Source organism: Trachypithecus francoisi, unplaced genomic scaffold (genome assembly GCF_009764315.1).
Source record: "Trachypithecus francoisi isolate TF-2019V2 unplaced genomic scaffold, Tfra_2.0 Lachesis_group0, whole genome shotgun sequence".
Lineage (NCBI taxonomy): Eukaryota > Metazoa > Chordata > Mammalia > Primates > Cercopithecidae > Trachypithecus > Trachypithecus francoisi.
Window position 1 is genome coordinate 167,023,827 of NW_022681453.1, and position 17,431 is coordinate 167,041,257.

Here is a 17,431-nt window from a genome sequence, read left to right on the forward strand (position 1 = left end):
TAAAACACTTGAAGCATGTTAATTAATATTCCTTTAGAGTGAAACTTATGAGCTTTCTTCTCTCCAAGTTATTTCTAATATACTTACTATGTCTTTCTGACTAGTTTGTAAACTTACTGGAGGCGGGGACAAAGTCTTCCACTTAGTTTCATTTTCTCATGCCTAAAAGAATGGTAGACACAGATGGGCCCATTAAATACTTGTTGATGGATTGAATGATTGACTAGAAATTTGCTTGAGGTTCTAGTTCTGGGAAATTAAAGCTTTAGTTTGTCTGAACAAACAATCAAATAAACAAAGAAAAATAGAATAGTAAAGTATCTCTAGATGTCCTAATAGTTCTGATAATTTCACTAATACAGGATCTTATATTTATTAGAACTTGTTTGGTTTCTGATAACAGAATTTCTATTCAAAATTGCTTTCCTCAAATAAATGAATGAATGAACAAATGTAACAAAATTAAATTTACCCAGTTACATAACTGACAAGTCTATGAGCACAAGACCAGTTTCATCTGTCTTCTTTACTAGTCTCTGCTTTTCTCCTCATTGCCTTTTTAGTAACACAGACTTTTCTCTCATTTGTGGCTCAGGTTTCCTTCTTACTACTCTAGAAAGTATCAGGGCTGACTTCTGATCACTCCCATGGCTTGACTCAGATCATCTTCATGGGTTGGAATCATTATTCTGGCCAAAAGGTTGTAATATTGGCATTATCCAGGTCTGAGTCACATGTTCATCTCAGAATCAGATGGTACGTTCAATTAGACTCAGACTGACATTGGGGAAGGGATATTTCCCCATTACAAAATTGAGGTATTATTTTCAAAAGAAGGAGTATGGATGTTGTATAGGCAAAAGCCACAACTATCTCAGAGATTCTCTTTTTAGTTTTTCCCAAAATGGAGTCAATGGTTAAACTGTTGTACTAAAAATATTTTCTTATGTAATAATTCATTTCTTCATTTGATGTTCATCAGCTGTCTTTCACGATACAATATTGATCCAATATAACTACAGATCAACCATCTGTTGATATTGGAACCTGGATATTGTACACTGCATGTATAATTCTCTTGGACTTCCTGATAAATTGGAAATAGCTTTGGGCCCTTGAATCTTGTCCCTACTTTCTCTATCATCTTAGAAGCCTGGACTGGAAAAAGCTACTAACGTTTGCTTTAATACAGTGTTACTTAAACCTAACTGTGCATCAGAATCACCAGCTATTATTAGAAAATACTGATATCCAGGCTGCATGCCCAGAGGTTCTTATTTCATTAACCTGTAGAAAGAATCAAGCATTTGAATATTTTTGAAAACACTAGTGAGTCTCATATGCAGACATGGTTGGGAACCTTTGTAAGACTTGCTCCCTTTGCAGTGACTTTAAGGGGCTCTGAATCAGGAAATACAAACAATTAACACAATTATACCTAACATAGTTTCAGTCTGCGACTATTGACAGCTGCACAATTCCCTCTAGGTGTTCATTTCCCTCTGTCCATCACACCTTTGCAAAACCCAGCAAACAACTGTAATCACAACAGAGAAGTTCACAGAAAGGTTGACACCAAAGATGTGTTTTTCCTTTTGCTCATGTGCTAATTTTCTTTTCACATTTATAAACACTGAATGGTTTATATTTTTGGCCGGGTTGTGCTTCTGAGTTAATGTGCATTGTGAGTGCCAGTTAAGCAAAGTTTTCCCAAGAATTTACCATTGTTTGTGGTTTAGAGGTCACTCATAATGGCTTAAAGAGTCTACCTGGAGTTTTGATCTTGCATTTTTTGCTTTTCCTACAGAATGCTACTATTTTTTCTTAATTAATTAAATATCTTTCTTTAGGAACGTACAGGGTGTACCATGAACAATTCTGACATATGATTTAATCTATGTGTGACTACATTTTAAATAAATTTGGGAAGGATTGAACAATGAAGTGGAGCCCATCAATATTGGTACTGAAAATGAGACAGTAAGTTGATACAGAGTGAAATCCACAGAAAATTTAGGAAACCACAGAATGCATGTGATATCTAAGCTTAGATATCACATGTTATGTTTAATTATCTCCCAAATCATTAAAATATTGTGAGAATTTAATTATTCTGGAATTTAAAAATACATATTAAATTTGTTTCCTCTCAGTTGTACTTCAAATCATTATTTTAGGTTTGGAAAATCACAATAACATAAAAATAGAGCAAATAAGGCCTGTAGAGAAGTAAAATTCAGGAGTGATTCTCTGTTTTCACTTCAAAGAGATCATTGTGCTCTTATAGATTGTGAGAGGATTACAGGAAATTAAAGTTCTAGAGTAAATAAAACCATGTTTGAATTTTCCCAATGTCACAGTTCAAACCCCACAACCTAGCACAGTTGACATTCTAATTGAGTCTATAAATTGAGTCAGCTTTTGGAATTGATGTATAAACTGAAAGATAACTCATGAATTGCTAATTGTGTTTGATTTGAATTTTATTACTTTTGACCAAAGGCATTACAAGATTTACATGGTAAGAAGGAGATACAGTATGGCCTCCAAAATGATTTATGAAAATTAAAATAGAACAAAGATAATGAGGTACTGAATGTATTAATTGGTAGTTATAGAGATAATATCTTAAAATAACTTACCAGGCCAATAACAATTGTGTCTTTCCTGATGTAGAGACCATTTGATATTTAGCTAGGTTATATACAATAATCTAGCCATGGAAATTAGCAAAATCTGAAGGTATAATGAGAAAAGGAATAAATATGAACATTAATTAAACCTCAGGCCCTGACTTAAAGGAATAATTCTTCACTTGTTTAAGATACCAATGTGAGATGAATCCGCTAAAAATACACACTGTCTGAGAGTTCCAGTTGCTCCACATAGTCACTAGCATTTGGTATTATCAATCTTTGTAATTGTAGACATTTTAGTAGAAGTGTAGTAACATTTCATCATTGTTCTAATTTGCATTTTCCTGATGACTAATGATATTGAGCATTTATTCAGATGCATGTTTATCTTTTTTGAAGAAATATCTGTTCAGATCTTTTGCCTATGTTTTTATTGGATGTTTGAGTTCTTACCATTGACTCGTAAAAGTTATTTATGTATTCAAATGCAAATTCTTTTTCACATATATGTATTGTAAATATTTTCTGCCAGTCTGCTGCTTGTCTTTTTGTTTCCTTAGTGCTGTCTTTAGAAGGACAGAAATTTTTAACTTTGATGATGTCCTATATATAATTTTTTTCTTTTATGGCTTGTGCTTTTTGCATCCCCTCTAAAAAATTTTCGCCTATTCTGAGGTTGAAAAGATTTTCGCTTGTAAGCTTTATGGTTAAAACCACTTAAAAAAACTACATGGAAGTTTTTTTTTAATTTAAACCTTAAGTTAAATATGCACTTACCATACAGCATAGGCATTCCACTGGTAGAATGCAAGGCATACCTCTTGGGTCCTTTCATTCTTTTAGCTTTTAGCACCGAAGAGGATGCAAAGGCATAAGAATGATACAACGGACTTTAGGGACTTGGAAGAAAGAGAGGGTGTGCTGGGGGCGGGGTGAGGGATAAAATACAGCATATATGGTGCAGTGTATACTGCTTGGGTAATGGGTGCACCAGGATCTCACAAGTCACCACTAAAGAACTTACTCATGTTACTTACTCATGTAACCAAATACCACCTGTACCCCAATAACTTATGGAAAAATAAAATAAAAAAAAAGAAATGAAAACATATGTCCACAGAATGATTTGAACACAAATGTCCAAAACATCTTTCCAAATGAAAACAACCTAAATGACCATGAACAAATGAATAGATCAACATATATGGTACATACACACAATGTGGCATATGCATACACATCAATACAAAGGAACAAACTACTGATATATGCAACAAGGTGGATTGACATCAAAACATGATGCCGAGTGAATGGGGCCAGAGAGAAAAGAATAAAAACTGTACAATTCCACTTACATAAAATTCTAGAACAGGAACAGTGAGTAATCATAGTAATAGAAAACAGATCAGTTGTTTCCTATTCAAGAAGTGGGGGAAGATCTGACTGGGAAGGGGCATAAAGAAACTTTTGGGAATGATGGACATGTCCTCTATCTCGATTGTGGTGTGGTTACATGGGTGTGTACAATTGTCGAAATTCATAAAACTGTCCATATTTTGATGCACTTTAACATATGTAAAAACTGGGAAAATTTGATGAAAATGTTATTAAAAATACTGCAGGGTTTGCCAGTAATGGGGTACTTGTTAAAAATCCATATAAACGGATTTTTTAAATGTGATTATTGGTAGAATTTCAAGCTCTTAAATCTCCAAATTCCTACATTATTATTTTTTAAAATAAGATATTTTTCTCAAAGGAAATTTTAAAAATACAGAAAAATTAAAATAATAAAAAAATTACTCCTGTATCAACACTGAAACCCAATTTTTTCTCTATGCTTTTTATTTTTCTTTTTACAGCTTTAATCCCATTATTTATATAATATTGTAGTCTACTTTCTTCATTTAACATTGTATTTTAAGGATTTTTCCAAAGAATGAAATTCTTATGGTTTGTGCACAGTTTTTACTATGTGATTTTCACTGTACACAATATTCAGAGAATAAATACCATAAATTATTCACAATTATCTCCTACTTTTGAACACTTTTCTTTCTTGTTTGCTCTTGTATTTTTCCCTTATCTAATGCTGTGTTGATTAGCATACAACGTCTTCCACATTGAGGATTATTTACTTAGGATAGATTCCCAAATACCTTGATCAAAGGGTAATACAGTCAACATTATTACTTGTAACAAAAAGATTAAAACTGCTTCTTCTGCATGGCTTTTCTGTTAGTTTTCTATTCTAGGAAATCTTTCATTCTTTTAGCTTTCCAATTAATTATTGTTTTTTTGAGGCAGGGAGCAAAAGAGAAAGAGGATTTTCACCTACTCTCTGAATGTACTGCATTGCCTGAATTAGCCTCATCTATCTGTCAAAGTGCCCAGAAACCATGATGATAGGAGCTGTGGAAATAGATATCTAGCATATGGGAACCTGCTTATAATTTCTTGCTCACAGCATTTATCCCACATACAGCATTTATCTTTAAAAGAGCAAGACTAATGAACCCGTATGTATTGTTTTCTACTTATAGCACATCCTCATTTGAAATACATCCCATGAAAAATAAAACTCTGCTAATGAGTAAGGAATTGCAATGTTTTATAGTGAGTAGTGTCATAATACCTTGGTGTAATTCTTGCTTTTGCCACTGACCTTATTGAGTTTTGAATTCTTTTTTTTTTGTTAGAGAGAAAACTTATTGTCCGTAAAATTCTTTGATCATCTCTGACCTAGAATACTATGTAACTACACCTTTCAATAAAAATTAATCATGCTTCAAGCATATTGAGATTGGACAAACAGATTACTGAGGAGGTGTCCATTTGGGGCAGTTATTTTTGCATTAACAAAGGATTTGCAGTAGTATTCCCAGAAATGTTGTGAATTGCAACTCTGGCATGGTTTACAAAAATTCAGATTGTGATAGACTCATTCAGGAATGCATCTGTTACTAAGTGATGGGCAATATAAAATAGTGGTTAAGTTCTGTCATTTAAAACCTGTATATTTGGGGGCAAGTTACATGGTCTCTCTAAATCTGAATTTCACCCTTTATAAAATGGACAATGAGGCAGCTTTCCTCACAGTTTGTTGTAAAGTTTAAATGAGATAATGCATATACAATACATGCCTCATATATTGTGGATACTCAGTAAGCGACATGATTGTGGCTGTGTTTACAGAAAATGCAGTAACTAGGAATAATTCCATCATACCTCACAATTCTGCTTGTTATTTTCTCATTCTCCATTCTTTGAACTCTTATCCCTGGACAACTTTGGTACAGCCATCCACTTCCCTCATTTTCAAATCTTGACCTCTCTTTTGGGAGATAAATAGCACTACAGCCTCATATTCTCCAATAAAATGTACACCACCACATGGATTAAAACCTGGATGTCCTCTCAGGACCTCATTACTCGGCAACCCTTTCACTCTCTCTTCTTTTCTTAGCACATTCTACCCTTCACAGCCGGGAGGAGACATCATGTCCCCCTCTACACTATGCTGTCTTTAGATCAAAGTTTCCCTTCTTCCTCCTATGCTGCATCTTTGAAGCTCAATCCTTCTAGATAGATCATCATCTTTTTCCCATGGTGATCATTTACAGATATTTTCCTAGTCATTTTCCCTCTTTCACTAACTTTTGGCCTCTGTATTTTTTTTTAATTTTTTTATTTTTTTGAGATGGAGTCTCAGTTTTGAGATGGAGTATCAATGTGTCACCCAGGCTGCAATGCAGTGGCGCGATCTCAGTTCACTGCAACCTCTGCCTCCCAGGTTCAAGCAATTCTCCTGCCTCAGCTTCCCAAGTATCTGGGATTACAGGTGCACGACACCACGCCCAGCTAATTTTTGTATTTTTAGTAGAGATGGGGTTTCACCATGTTGGCCAGGCTCGTCTCGAACTCCTGACCTCAGGTGATCTGCCTGCCTGGGCCTCCCAAGTGCTGGGATTACAGCCACCGTGCCTGAACTGGCCTCGGTATCTTTATTTCCTTTATTTCCTGTCATCATTCTTGGGAACTTGGCTTCTCAGCTTCTTCACTTCTCTTTGCAGTGACCTTTCCATCTCCACCCACTCCAAAATCTCAAATGCGTATATTCTTCTCTCCAACCACAACTTCCCATAATTCTGGTACTTCCTACTTCATGGCAGTAAATCCATTGATCCTGTTGCTTACTCATAATCCTTCAATTCATTTATCTTATCACTTTCCTTCCTTTCTAGCTTAGATTTCATGATTCCTTAACTTAATTTCTCCCTACCAAATATTCAAATGCTCTTGCCCTGTATCCTTCTGCTGTATAAACTTTGTAAAATTCTAATCTTGGTTTGACTTTTCTTGCCCTTTCCATATCTGCTCATGAATAAGGGAGCAGATATAGCTTATTCCTCATAGCTGAGGAATAAACCAAAGCATCAGAGACCTCAAATGGCATCTGAACATTACTCCATAATTCTACATTAAAAAATTAATCAGTATTTTAAAATTTGTTTTACTCTCATTTCTTTCCCTCTCATTTTAGCTAATAATCTAGTGTCGTTATGAACATAGAAACGATAACATGGAAACTTTGTTACTTTCTTCATCACCAAAATTGGTGATCCAAAGCTGTCTGCAAGGGTACTTATCTCTTTCTTTCTTACTGTTAAAATGAAGGAAATATGCTTTCCCCTTTCAAGTGTTGGTACCTGCACACATACTCCAGATCTCATCCCTTATCACTTCTCACTTTCTTAAAGTCTTTGCTCAGTTGCTCATTCTCTGTCCCCACTTCATCGTCAATCTTTATCTTCCTAAATGATCTTTCCCGTAACACAAAAATGCTTTATTATCTTCCATCTCCACAATTCCTTGACTCTGGAACTCCTGCTATTACCCCATTGTCCCCACCTTTTCACAGCCTGGCTTCCCAAGAGTGGCTTGCAAACGCTACTTTTACATTTTTATGGAATTCACTCTTCAACAAGTTCTAGAATGACTTCTACTCCTGCCACTTCACAAAAACTGCTTTTGTAAGACCATCAACAACCTTCATGGTACCAATTTCAAAGGTCAATTTTCTGACCTTATCTTTATTGGCCATCTAACGGCATCTAGTGATATCTTTAAGAAAATGAGACCCAATTCTGTAAAATTGGCTGATGCAAAGAATCTCCAAGTGGGAGAGAGGTGGTTGTGCCTGTAAACTTCTCTCCATTCCCAAGATGCATATTTATTTCCCTTGGGAGACCTCCCAGTAACCTATGCCACACAGAAGCCCCTGTTCCTTCTCTAACTTCTAGTTCAAATGTGATGGACTTATCTCTCAGTACTCTTAATTCAGATGTAGACGTAGGCTCTTCTTTAAGATCTCTCAGCACAGTGGGAACAAGTAAACAAACTTACCTAAAAGCTCAGGAATAACAAAAGAAAATAAATCCGGAAAGAATTTAGCAAGCCAATATTCTGGTCTACAGGCATGGCTCATTCATCTGCAGTGTAGGGCTCCCAAAGTGCTCATCCTTAAAGAATGGTTTGTGGTCTGTTACACATGAGGGGTCTCCTTTGGGCAGAAAATGACCCTCAAAACACAAATTCTTTTTTTAATTCTCAGGGGTAAACAATGTGTCATTTAATAAACTTTCATTTTTATATGTGATCAAGAACTATTTACAAATAACCTATTGAGTTATTAAATATTAGATCAACTAACTTGGTTGGGTTGTTCATTTGGTATTGAATAAAATTAATTATAAGTTTACATTCATAAAATAAAATGACTGGATTCCCTCAAGGGATTTATTCTACGAATAAGTCTGTGGGCCGTATATTTACCAGCACTGCAAAGCTCCATCTGATAATTACAATATTATTATTGTAATAATACTTATTAAATAATTACAGTACTATTATTAAATGTACATAAATGTACATAGAAGAGGAAGGGGGATTTGGCTTGCCTACAAGGATATCTGTGTAAAGCAGTAGAGAGCCACTGTGCCATTTTTGTCTAATTTTGATAGATATCACCTTAGCAGCACCTCCCAGAAACTAATTTTCTCTCAAAGCTAGATTAAAGGAACCGTCCTCAGAATAAAAGCTTCAACTTGATAGTTCGATGTTAGAGTGAAAGGGAACTCCTATATTTTTGAGGGGAAACCTTGTTGTTTTGGGCTAATACTTTAAGAACTCTGGATATGCTTGAGGTCATGTTCTCCGTACTGACAGAGGAAAGATAGCCTCTGGAGGAAAGGTTAAGGCAGAATGGAAACAGGAAGGGCTTTACCAGTTGGTTGTGGTGTTTCCCAGACTTTTGGATTTCTGGAATGAATAAAATTTTAAAAGTGGAAGAGTAACACAGAATGATTAACTTTGTATTTTACCAAATAAAGGCATCAAAAGAGAAAATGTAATCTACTATTAAAAGAGAGGAGTATTTATGATAATAAAAGTAAGGATATGCTCTTAGAATAAATAAGTATAATTTACAATATATATTATAATTGAGTATGAAAATCTCACTGTATCTTTTTTCTTTCCATTTTGCTGCACTGTGCACCAATGAAAAGTCCATCAGGGATTTGCTCTGCCATATGGGAATCAATGCTCCATCAGACAGCTTTACAAAGCTGCCATGTGTGATTCAGATTCACAAACTGTATATTATTTTTATTGTCTATTTTTTCTAATTTTTTCTCATCCCTGAATCCTTGGTAAAGTTTGGTTTACATATTCTTTCATCACCTCAATAAAAAAAGAAATACAAATGCAATAGACCCTTTGAAACCAGAGTGGTGGTAACTGCGATAATATTTCAGAGATTTCTAGGAAAATGTAAATCTCAGGGAAGAGAATTTAAAATAAATGTCCAGATACTTATTACAAGTAGAGAGGCTTCATTGTCCTATCTGTTGGAGGTTTGTGGTTCAATTTATTTAAAGAATCTGATGGTTTTCTAATAGACCTTCCCCACATTTCTGGAATTGTCTTTTTAGGATCCCTGAAAATGGAAAGGAATTCCCTAGATATCCCAGTTTATTCCCACACCCTAACACTGCAGAGGAGTCCCCGAAATACGAAACATTTCAGCCTCTCCTGATTTCTTCCAAGAGTAGATTGAAAGATACCAGCTTCAGCAGGTAAGATGTGAAGCAGGCTTCATTGGTGGGGGTGGAGGGGTTGTCCTCGACGTTGACCTCCCTGTACTCCTTGGCCATCTTTCCTCCAAATCCCCTGGGGCCATGCCTATCTCAGATGTAAAGTCAACAGTCCCTACGCAATCAACCAGGTGAGAAGATGGCAGAAGTACCCTCTGGGGAAAAAATGGTGTGTTAGAAAGGAACGGTTTAAAGGAGCAAGGCCGCAGGAACTCAATGACTCAGTGAAGGTGAAAAACCAAGGAGGTGAACCATAGCTCCTCAGTATTAATCAGGCAGTCACCATGTTCATGTGTCAAGGTGTGTGATTGTTTCTAGTGTTAGAAAGGTCAACTCTTTCTTTCCTAGACCTCTGGTAATTTAGCTGAAAGGTAAGGTATTACTGTTAGTTGGGGCCTGCTTTGTTCATCACATTTCCTATGTTGGTGGATGGAATTATTGAGGCTGCCCACCAGACAAGTTCAATGTGGATACATTAAGAAAACCCTAAATACAGGTCTGCATCCAGAAGCAGTATTTAAGAGTCTGTTGAGATTAGTGCTGTAAAATTGAGCAAATAAACAAATAAAAAAAGATAAAAATAACAAGGGAAAAGGTAAGTAAGGCTCTGGGAAGTACAACTAATTTGTGGATCCGTCATCCTGTGTGGTAGACAGTGCAGTGTGACCTGACAAGGCTGAGCACATGTGGTTGTGGCTTTGCACAGCTGAGGCGCTTAACTGCATCATGCTGAGGTGGACTGAAACTTCAAGGGCATCCAGTGACTTATGTGTTTCGTCACCAGTCTGCCCACTCCAGCATTTATCAGCAAGGCAATGCTGTGTGTGTGTGTGTGTGTGTGTGTGTATAATATATATATATACATAGATATATATTTAACTTCACACCATGGTGTCTGATTTATAATTTCCCGAGGGCAATATTTTTTTACAGTGACTGGCAGAATTTTTTGTTCTTCATTAGGCCTTTTATTAACCCACTGCCAGAGCTCTGTATCCAACCACTCCCAGTGTTTCAGTGATCATATTATCAGTAATAGCATATTTCCTCTGGGAGATATGAATACAGTCTATTGCAGGTGGAATGCTAGGAGGAGGCGGGATAGAGTGGAGTGTTCACATTTCTATCTGCACTCTGCCTTCAGACTCTTCCCATTAAACTTGCAGATGTTGCTGACTAGTTACTTTGATGGTTCCTTAACTTCATTATTATGTATAAGAGCACAAACTTTATTCAGAAAGTTTTGTAAAGCTATGATACCTTCCTCTGTAAAAAGTAGATTTGACCACACATTTGGGGTTCAAATTCCTGAGGTTTCCATAAGTTGTTTGCTGTTACCAAAAAACAAAGTCTAGATGGTTAATGGAAATCTAGATGGTTAATGGACATGGACCAGTTTGAAAAAAGCCATATCATGCTGAGCCGGTGGGTCTTTCCTGTCCGGCTGAAGAACTCAGATTAAAGGAAATATGAAAGCCTAAAGCTTAATTATTATCATCACTGTGCTTCCATTTAGAGAGAAAGAAATGGTCCCAATTACAGGGCTAGCAGAATACTTATGAGGCCTTCTGGTCTCTTTGCTTGCCTTTAGTCAGGACCACATATAGAAACACTTAAACCCTTGAGTTAGAAGAGAATTGTTGGTTTCTAAAAAGATTTTTAGGAAAGGAAGTTCCATAAACTTCCTTGGCATTACATTTAAGCCCCTAACACCACAAACTTATCGCAGTATGAACATTTACTAGCAGAGTATACTTGAACAAGTAACTTAATCTTTTGGAATCTCATTTATCAAATGCAAATTCTAATAAGAACTTATAAAACATTTTATTGGTGTGAAGATCAAACCAAGCAACCCACTTAAAAAAGATTTTTCAACTCTGAAATACTACACAATGGTAAACTCCTGTGATATTAAGTACAATTCCCATTCATGTAGTATCTCTCAAAATTAAATACAATTAACAAAATACATTGAGCACCTTAATAGAGATCGAAAACCAACGGACCTTCTCCCTCACTCGTATTACCTACATTATATTGAAATAAAAGTGAATATATTGTAGGAAGAGGGTAAAATAATGTGTACTGTCATTAATACTTGAAATATTGAGATCCCTACACTTGGTTATTCATTTTATGCCTTGACTCTGGTTTCTATGCCATCTGAATTATATTCCAAGTGGATAAGAAAAGTAATAACCTTACCCCATTACCTGAGACTTTGGCTATTATAACAACTGAATCCATCTTCCTAAGGTCTTCTTTCAGTGAGTTAACTGGATAACTCACTGTTGAATTATCCAACACTTGAGTTATCCAACAGTATTGAGTTATCCAACAGTACTGAATTATCTCAATACTGTTGAGAAGTATCTCCTTGAGTATCTGTTGACTTCCAATAATGACGTGAGATTTCAGCCCCATCACCTACTTATTTATGTTTACTTACTTTTTGTAATTGAGATACTGCTCAGACAGTGGTGGGGGAATCACTCAGTATTGAAGCCTATTATTGGGTTTGGATAATATTTTTCTCTAACTTTTTTTGTCTTCAACAGATTGTCCATTGTATTTTTGGGTTTTTTTTTGGTCTTCAACAGATTGTCCATTGTAGAGTCAAAGGGTTTGTGGTAGGGGCAAAGTTCTCGGATATATCCAGAAGATCAGCACTTTAAAATTGCTCATTCACAGTTAAAATAGAGAGAAATAAGTAAGAGAGAGGAAATGGGAAAGGAATATTTGACTCACTAGTTGTGGGTTAGCTGGGCTTTAGATGCAGTCATTCTGTGTGATCTGGAGTGACTAACAATTTTCATCTGAATGGACATGGTGTTAGGTGCCTGAAACTGGTCAACAGATCTGTTTTCTCTGGCTAATATTTCCTACTGCTTTAAGATATCTAGCTTGGACAAAAATGGCCGAGTGAAGACAAAGAAAAAGGAGAGTTTTCAAAGCCCACCTTGACACAAGCGGACATCATCTTCATAAATGGTGAAAAGCTAGAAATAGCTTGTACTCGACTAAGCTAACAATCATACAACTAGTAGTCTGACTTGATAGCATTTTAAAAAGGATTCTGTCCCTTTCCTTGAAAGACAATCTACCATCAGCTCCTTAACCATACAAAAAAGCATGATTCTAACTTCAAAGAAGCAATTGTAAGAAATCCCCAAAGAAGTTTGACGACAATGTTTACTTGTTACCTACTTAAAAATATTTTGAGTCCATTCTTCGTGCCAGACATTATGCCAATTTCTTCTTATGCATTATCTCATTTAGTTCTTAGCACAAACCTATGAGTTGGGTACCATTACCATTTTCATTTTTCAGAGACTCAAGAGGCTAAATAATTTCTTTTAAGTTTATGTATCCAGTATAAGGCTACATTTATATGATGGAAGGAGAGTCGGGATTTGACTAGTCAGGATTTAGCTCATTTCTGTTGCTCTACGAAGCTTTCTCTCTTAATCACTACAATAATATCATCTCTCTGAAGAGTTCAGTTATAGAAGACAAACGGAGTAGCAGAAGCAAGTTGTGCTGTACGATTGCTTATTCTCTTGGGGTGTCTCACAGAATCACCACTACACCCTTCCCAGAGAGTGTCCTTAAAATATTGTTTTGTCAGGCAAGAATAAAATGGCTTTTGCCTCTGGCTGTTGTTCTTCACACTTGCCACAAGGTGGCTCAGTGTAGAGTGACCTCCCTTCTGAGTGTGAATTCCCAGAGGGTAGAAAAGGTGCAGGAACAAATTGCTGTTTCCTGTCCTATTGGATTTCACTGGCACTAGCTTATCTGCCCGATTGAATTTCACTAGCACGAACTCATCCCTGTCTTAAAGAACAAAGGGCCACACCGCGACTGAAAGCTTAAAGTTGTACTTGCTGGACTCAAAAGGAGACTCATTTGAAACTGACCTCAGATTTCCAATTGGAGTCTTTGTAAGCACCTTTAGCTTCAAGAGACCAGATGCTTATTGGTAATTATTTCTTCAAGTGCACAAAACAAATCCAGGAAGAACTTATAAAATTCCCAGCAGAGAAGTTTGTAGCTTGATTAAAAAACATCACACAGACACACACACACACACACACACACACACACCCCACATCACACACCCTTCTCCCCTGCCAAAACTGGCTTCTAGTAGAGAACACCTGGGCAGATGAGAAGCTCCTTGAGCAGCAGACAACAGAATTTGTAAGGAAGGTCAAGGTTTACTAGGTTGTGATCGAGCTCAGCCCCACCCTCAACCCCTTATACTTCTACCTTCAACCTTTGGAAGATGAATCTTTTCAGAAAGAAAATTCTGTTCAGACTGTGGAAGGTACCGTGGGGTTTGCCTGTCACTGAAGCTGAAATGAACTTTTTCACCCCTTTTAAATATTTAAAAACAGAAAAATCTCCTGATAGTGGCATATAGGTCATAAAGTACCAAAAAATATATCTGAGAATACGTCTGCCTTTGAGATTAGGACTCCTGATCATGCTTTGTCCATTTTGATTTGCTTTACTGTTCAAATGTGAGTCACCAAAATCACAGTACAAGAAATAACTCACATATTCAATGCCTCAGGGAATGGAGATCTCTTTAGGGTAGATGAAATTAATGTTCTATCATTCAAATGGGTGTATTTAGGCTTAATGTGGTCATCTTTTCCCATGGAATAAGGGACAGATCAACTTAGCCCATACATACTGGCTACAAATGACTAATAATAGAGACCTTGCTCATTGAAAAGAATGGGGATAAGCACATACATCCAGCTGGGATGTAAGGGCTTGGAAAGAAATTAAGGAGAATCAGATACTTTTCATCCATTTGATAATCATGACTTGGGCTGACCCTGTGCTGAGACCAGATCCTGTCCATCTATTTTATTTTCCTTCTAAGAAAGAACAAGATGTGGACCATTATAGTTCCTTGCTATAAGGCTACATTTTACATGATTTGTTGTGACATATCTCTGATCAGGAAGAGAGGATTTGAGATAGAAGGAGACCCTTGAAAACATGTGATTGAAACTTTAAATTCATAACTGTCCCCACACAGAATTACCTTCTATCGTTCATATGGGCCCCTGACTTATAGATGACCGATATGTATCCATATTGATTGTATCATAGGTAGCAACCAACCCAAGACAGACTTGGAATTTAGTCTCAGTGTGTGGAACTTGTATGTATTAGCTGGTTGGGATTGGTGGTTGGGGCAGCCATTTCCTGCCTTGTAAACTGAGAAACAGGGAGAGAAAGTCCCAAGAGAGAGAGACAGAGACAGAGAGAGAGAGAGAAAGAGATAACGAGAGAGATCATGAGAAGGAGTGCAGTGATGAGAGAGGTGGAGTGTTGTGACGAATTTCTAATTCCCCTTCTCTGTGTCTTTGTAAGGCTGCAGAACTCTATGGGATATCATCACTGTAGCCTCAGAAAAAAAATTTTGTTGATTTGCTTGCATTTACTCAGTTTCTGCTACTTGCAATTAAAGGTTTTTTAACTAACACCAGTTTTTATGTATCTCTTTTATTCCAAAATTGGCAAGAGACTTTCTAGATTACTTTGTGTAGAAGAATAAATGGACCACAAAGAATAAAGGGATAATTATCAGTCATCCAAATATCTAACAACTTCCATTGTATACTTCTCCAATTAATCTACAGTGGTCCCCAGATAAAGCTTTTCTGTAAACCCACTCATAGTGTTTCTCCAAGTTTGATCCAAAGACCCCCTTTTCCTATGAATCTGCTTGTTAGAAGAGAGGTTCCAAAGTCCCGCTCCCTATTGAATTAGGCTCTCTGAAGGTAGATCCAGGAATCTGCATTTTAAACAATGCTTCAGATAATTCTTAAACTCTGTAGAATTTGGAAACTAGTGGATTAAGGAATTGATAGTACCCAAAATTCTGCAATTGGCCCTGGGAAAATGAATATGCTCCATTCATATTTCTGATTCTGAGATCACATTCCCTCAATCTTTATTAGCTGGGGTACCTAAGAAAATGTCTTTTTCTTCATGCCTTCTTGACTCAACTATTACAGGCTCACTACTTAGGCTTTTTTTTTTTTTTTTCTTCCCTTCTCAATTTGGGTTCTTAATTAGATAGATTTAGCAGGTTTTTGCATCCAAAACCCTGTATTTTCCTCTGGCAGGATTCAACTGTGCAACTATACTTGTGACAACAGAGAAAGTTAGTTTGTAGGTTCCCTGGCAGCCATTGGCAAGATTTGGTATAAGTTTTGTTTAAGCTCTTTAAAGCATCTTTGGCACAGGACCAAGAAACAGGAGCTTAAGAAGGGGGAAAAAAAATCAATGGGCCAATCAATATGATGAATATATGGCTCCATTAGCTACTTCCCGATCTTTAGGATCTGGATGATGGTTTCTGCATTTTCTTTGTTTCAGGTTTTTGATGGAAAATTAGATTAGGGGAAACTGTTACTGCCTGTTTTAAAGCTGCCTCATCTTATCTCAATGGCTAGTTTTGGACATTTTTCACTCTTGAGGCATGAGAGATTTAAAGAGCCTGTTGGATCAACAAGTCTGTTTTCCTTCCCTAGCCTTCCCAAGAGTTTAAGACTTCTCCAGAGATGAAATTCAATTGCCTCTAACCTACTCATTACCTGGTGACTTCATTCAGTGAATTCTTTTCTTTGCCAGGCTGACTTGAATACTGACCCTGAATTTGTTGCCTCAAGTGCCTTGTTTAGCCACATTTTACAGCTCTACTCTTGACTGAGGCATACAGGTCAAACTGTTATAAAGGAAGAAAGGTTCACAAAGTGAATACTCCTCTTCAAGTGATTCTGGAAACTTGAGAGGAAATGATTAGGGGATACAGAGGGGCACAAGCTAGTTAGTTTCTTGAGCTTCCATATTGAAAAATAATGGCTCTACATAGAACACAAGCACTCTTCAAAGATGTTTCTACAAAACATACTTATTCTAGTAGAAGTAGTGCTACTGAGGAAGGTGTTCTGGTGCAGGGTTACAGTAAGAACTTACTAAACTTTTAGTAAACTGAAAAGGGGCTTTTCAGAAATGTCCTCTTCTTTCAGAGAGAGGTTAGATACATACAATGAGTACTGAGTCAACGTTTGTTTTTTGCTAAGCACTCAGTGAATTCTAGCTGAGATCTTATACTAAACTGTAGTCATAACAATGAAAGTGGGACCTGTTTAGCAGTTTATGTTTCTATTGTATGGAAGAATGACTTGCTAGCTTAAGTGACTAGGGCTTCATTAGAGGTTATTATGATAAAAAAGAATTTCAAGTCCTTAAATGTTATAAAAGAGTAGTAATAGACTCTTCTTACCTCACTGTATTTCTCTCAGGAATACACATTGAACTCCATACAGATCACTAAATAAATCTAAGATATGAGACCTTATCTCCCTATAAGATACTGACATGAGAGAGGACCTCTAGGGGTCTATAACTGAGTCACCAAGTTGGACATAAAAAGGCAACTAAAGGAAATAGGCTAGCAGGTAAGACTCAGATAAAGTGTTTAAAGGAGGGCACTGTGCATATAAGGAAGATATTGAAGACAATTGAGATCACCAAAATGATGAGACTTAAAATTGTCTAGGACACAGTTAGCTTATGGCCATAACAGGAGATGTAATTAGAATGTTA

The 17,431-nt window shown here is 36.5% G+C and overlaps 1 long non-coding RNA gene across 5 annotated transcripts in view; it reads left to right on the forward strand.

Annotated features, from left to right (window-relative positions):
* Positions 1-17,431, forward strand: part of LOC117084223 — a 176,083-nt gene that overhangs the window by 115,481 nt on the left and 43,171 nt on the right. For 4 of the 5 annotated variants that reach the window (XR_004437360.1, XR_004437357.1, XR_004437356.1 and 1 more), the window contains one exon: positions 9,632-9,775. This is a non-coding gene — a long non-coding RNA (uncharacterized LOC117084223). Of the gene's footprint in view, positions 1-1,850; positions 1,981-9,631; positions 9,776-17,431 lie in introns of all 5 variants that reach the window. The other variant, XR_004437359.1, reaches the window with a different exon arrangement.